At 35.1% G+C, this 5030-nt stretch overlaps 1 pseudogene; it reads right to left on the reverse strand.

Annotated features, from left to right (window-relative positions):
- Positions 1–1962: 1962 nt before the first annotated feature.
- On the reverse strand, positions 1963–3226 carry LOC141519202 (tubulin alpha-1C chain pseudogene; annotated as a pseudogene).
- Positions 3227–5030: the final 1804 nt, after the last annotated feature.

A 5030-nucleotide genomic window follows, 5' to 3' on the forward strand; every position in this document is an offset into this window, starting at 1 on the left:
TGAGTTCTTGTTGTACCTCCTTTTTGACTAACCCTCCATCAGAGTATGAAACTGAATCCAGACTTTGTGAATTTGCATTTTAAAGGAAATAGATTATTATTGCTTGTCGGAGAACAAAACAAAAGGTTTGGCAGTTACTATGAAATTAATTCTGGTAGTATGAATGGAAAATTGTATACTTTAGGTAACAAACTGTCCTCAAGTACTTATGACAAGAAAGTATGTGTATGTGTGTATATGTATATGTGTATGTCTGTATATATGTAGTTCATGACTAGAAGTGGTACAGTAGAAAAGAGGCTATAACATTGGAAATGGTATATGTGTTTTTCTAAACTAGCCAGTTATATGCAAATTCTTATTAGCTTGTGCAAGACAAATCACATCTTCTCTCCAGGCTTCATTTTCCTGACCTGTAAAAGAAGGATAATAAAGATTGATGATGTCACACTCATAGATATAGGATCATTAATCTAACCATAAGAATCCCTGATATACATATTGACTTAGAAAACCATAAATTAACATTATCTATGTTGTATCACAGTTTTTTTTTTATTTTGTGAAGTATTTTCCAATAACATTTTAATCTGGTTCTGTTTCACATGGTTGTGTTGTCCTACATGCAGTAAGCTAGATGACTCAAAGGTCCCTTCCAGCTCTAAATCCTATGATCTTATTATCTCATACTAAATGTCTAACTTAGTATTGGGCACGTCTTATGAACTTCTGCTGCTCCTGTTAACATCATATTGATAAATAAAATCTTATAAAACCTAGGAGTATGCTGATGGGGCTACAGATAATTTTCTGTCTTGTTCTAACCAGATCTCTGAATAGTCAAACCAAAGTGGAATTAACTATTTTCTGAATTAGTCCTTCTGTACAGGTCCATCTTCTCCCTACATACTCCTGACATCAGTATTGATTATATTTTTAGTTCTTACTAAAAAGTCAGTAAAAGGTTAAAATATGATGGACTTGATACACTTTTTTCCTTGGAGGAAGGGGAAGTTATTGTCAATAAAAGCTAAGATAATTTTAAAATAAAAATTTCTTTCTTAATTCTGTCACTTAGTACCTATGAGATAGTAGGTAAATCATATGTCCTTTCTATATCTTAGTTTTTTATTTAAAAAAATACTATAGTCAGTTTAGTGCTATTATTTTTAAAATCATTAATTTAGATAAATGGATATAAAGCATACTTCTATGAATCAAGGTAACTGATACAAATCTAGAAGGATAACTACCAACTTAAAAGACAGGGCTAGGATCCAAAAAGATCTGAACAAACTGCAGTGTTGGTCTATATTTAAGAGGATCAGATTTAATGGGGAAAAATGTAAACTATTACATATTTAATTTTCAAATACAAGATGGACAAAATGTAGCTAAATTGCACATAATCTTAAGTATATACACACACACACACATATATACATATATATATATATATATATATATATATATATATATATATATAAATTCCTTTCAGTCCCTATGATTTATGCTCCAAACTTTATTATGCTTTAATGTAGTTCCTATTTTCTAGTTGTTGTTCAATCATTTCAGTCATGTCTGGCTTTTTTTGTGATTCCATTAAGGTGTGTATTGTTTTTGTTTTTGGCAGAGATACTGTATTGGTTTGTCATTTCCTTCTCCAGCTCTTTTTATAGATGATAGACTGAGGTAAATAGGGTTAAGTGATTTGCCTAGGGTCCTACAACTATTATCTGAGGCCAGAGTTGAACTAATGAAGAGGAGCATTGCTGATGTTAGCCTGACACTGTACCACCTGGCTGCCCCATTCCTTTCTACCAACAGCTATAAATTCTGCATTAGCCAAAGAGACCATTTTTTAAAAGGTCATACTTTTATTATCATTTAATGACCACAGAGGACATTTTCACAGAACAGAAGAATGACAAACCTAGTATAAAGAAAAAGATAACATACAAATTAATTTTCCTCAGTGCAACCTTCTTCAACCTTCCCATAATCTTTCTCCAGGGCAACCATATTTTCTTGTAACTCAGTAAACTCTCCTTCCTCCATGCCCTCCTCCACATACCAATGGACAAAGACATGCTTGGCATATATTAGATCATATTTGTTGTCTAGATGAGCCCAGGTCTCAGCAACAGCTGTAGTGTGGCTCAACATACAGATAGCCCTCTATATGTTGGCCAGGAACCACAATAGGAGGCTGGTAATTGAAAATCTTGAAACCAGTTGGGAACCATTCTACAAACTGGATGCTACACTTTGTCTTGTGGGTGACAATGGCAGAATTGACATCATTGGGAAACATATCACCACGGTAGAGCAGGCTGCAAGCTATTTATTTAATGTGACATGGGTCACATTTCACCATCTGGTTGGCAGGCTCAAAACAAGCATTGGGGATCTCTGCTAACGTCAGCTGCTCATGGTAGACTTTCTTAGCAGAGATGAATGGAACATATGTGGCCAGAGTGAAATGGATATGGGGATAGGACCAGGTTGGTCTGAAATTCTGTCAGATCAACATTTAGGGCATCAAATTGGAGAGAGGCAGTGATGGAGGATACAATTTTGCTAATAAGGTGATTCAGATTCGTGTAGATTGGGCAATCGATATGAATTTCTCTGCAACAGATATCAAAGATGACCTTATTGCCTACCATAAAGGCACAATCAAAGTAGTCTGCAATGGTATGAATAGTCAGAATTACATTGTAAAACTCAACTTCATCCGTGAAAATCTGAGGGGCTGGGTAAATGAAAAACTCCAACATGGACTTCTTGCCATAACCAACATACAGACTTTCCATCAGCAGAGATATGAAATCAGAGTCAATCCCACCATCAAAGTCATGGGAAACCAAGAAGCCTTGAAGTCCCGTGCTCTCAAGCTTCCAAATTTTGTCCAGATTTATGTCACTTATTGCTTTGCCAACAGTATAGTGTCCTTGGGCATATTTGTTGTCAGCATCTTCCTTGCCAGTTATTAGCTGCTCAGGGTAGAAGAGTTGGTGGAGGGTTCTAGTTGGAGCTTTATTAATAACAGCTGTTTCCAGATCTGTAAAAACAGTTTGGAAAACAGTTTTTCAGCTCCATTTTCACTGAATAAGGTGTTGAAAGAGTCATCTCTTCCCCCAGTGGTCTTGTCACCTGACATCTATCCATCAGGATGTATATCATGTTCCAAGCAATATAGCTGTCAATAGGCTTTGCCAATTTAGATACCTATCTGCCTGGCCTATTGGACTAGAGATGTATTCACACATTATAAAGTTATGCAGGAATCTGATGGGCTAAGAAGAAATGGAAAGGAGGACAATAGATTTCTCACCCACTGACCTCTAGGACTTCTCAGAGAGAAAAGTAAGTCCAAAGAATCTAATGTTTAGTATAAACAATCCTCCTTGATCCCACTTTATCCTTTCATTTCATGTGTTCTGTGATACAATTCAAATGCATCTCCCACCTCAACAGAACTTAGCTTTGTTTACAAGAACTAAGTCAAACTTTAACAAGTTTGGGATATCATATCTATTCCATCAAGAAAAGATTCTATAGACTCATTAACAATAAATAGTTCCTTTTCCCTTCAGCAGCAGGGCTAGTTTGTTTTGATATTCAAAAAATAAAAAAGGACAAAATTTAAGTGAGAAATGTGATGATTTCATATGTAATATCTGGCACATAACAACTATGCCAATTCCGTATTCATAATTTAACTCTTTCCTTTGCAGACAGAAATGTATATATCTAAAGTAATCATATGAGACATGTCTTTCTAGCTGCCTTCCCTGGCTGACAAGTATTCTACTAAAGGACAGACACAAAGTCACACATAACAGGAAAGGAATACTTAGAAGGCAGGGCATCATGGCCAAGCTGTCTCATTGAACTGAAAATCCTACCTTGCTCTTCCTGTTTCCTCTTGTATTCTTTCATTGTTTATTGACAAAATTAGGAGGGCTATTTTAAGGGAAATACAATTTATTGTTGTCTGTTATCATTTATATAAACTTGGTAAATGCTGAAGTAGAAGTACTGCTGTATATCCCAATACTGCAACTGAACTTACTCTTTTTCCTTTCCCCAAGAGTCAAGGGTTTCCCTGTTATGCTCACATTGTTAGCAACCATTCTTTCAACAAAAATGAATTTCCTGTCCATAGACTTATAGATGTTCAAACTTGGAAAAGACCTTATAAAATATGTGATCTAATGTACCATACATGAACAAAAAGACTTTCTACAATATCTCCAAGAAGTAACGATCCAGTCTTTCTTAAAGATTCACAATGATGGGAATGTTATGTTCCAAGGCAGCCTATGCCATTTTCGTGGAATTCTAATTGTTGAAAAGTTTTAGATTTCTTTTTGATTTATGGCAATAGGATTAAGTGTCTTGCCTAAGGTCATACAGCTAGGCAATTATTAACTGTCTGAGGTCAAATTTGAACTCAGGTCCTCCTGACTCAGGGCTGTTGCTTTATTCTCTGTACGACAGAGAATTAGCTGTCCCAAGTTTTAGTTTTCTTACATTACCTAAATCTACCTACCTTCAATTTTCAACCATTACTCTGAGTTTTCACCTCTAGAGCCAAGAAGAATCTACATAATCTTTCCTCCACAGGTAAGTCTTGTAAATATTTGAAAGCATCTATCTTGTCTCCCTAAGTTTAATTTTCTCTTCTTCCAGTTCCTTCAATGTATCTTTTCATGATAGCATTTAGAAATCCTTTATCATCATTGTTGCTCTTTTATGAGCTTTTCAGCTAATAAAAATCTTTTCGAAAACCAAACAAGATGCTTGATATGAAGTCTGACTAGGGCAGAGAACTGTATTACCCTAACCTTAAATTTGTTTCTAAACCTAAATTTTTTTGTTTGCATTAGTTTCTAACCCTACCCCAAAATTCTTTTCTAAATGTATGTGCCTACAGCCTTTGATGACAATCATTTCTTAAAGTCCTATATTACTCTATCTACTCATATCATGGTTCTGGTCTACTAAAACTCATCTATTTCAAA

Source organism: Macrotis lagotis, chromosome 3, assembly GCF_037893015.1.
Source record: "Macrotis lagotis isolate mMagLag1 chromosome 3, bilby.v1.9.chrom.fasta, whole genome shotgun sequence".
In the NCBI taxonomy this organism is placed as follows: Eukaryota; Metazoa; Chordata; class Mammalia; order Peramelemorphia; family Peramelidae; genus Macrotis; species Macrotis lagotis.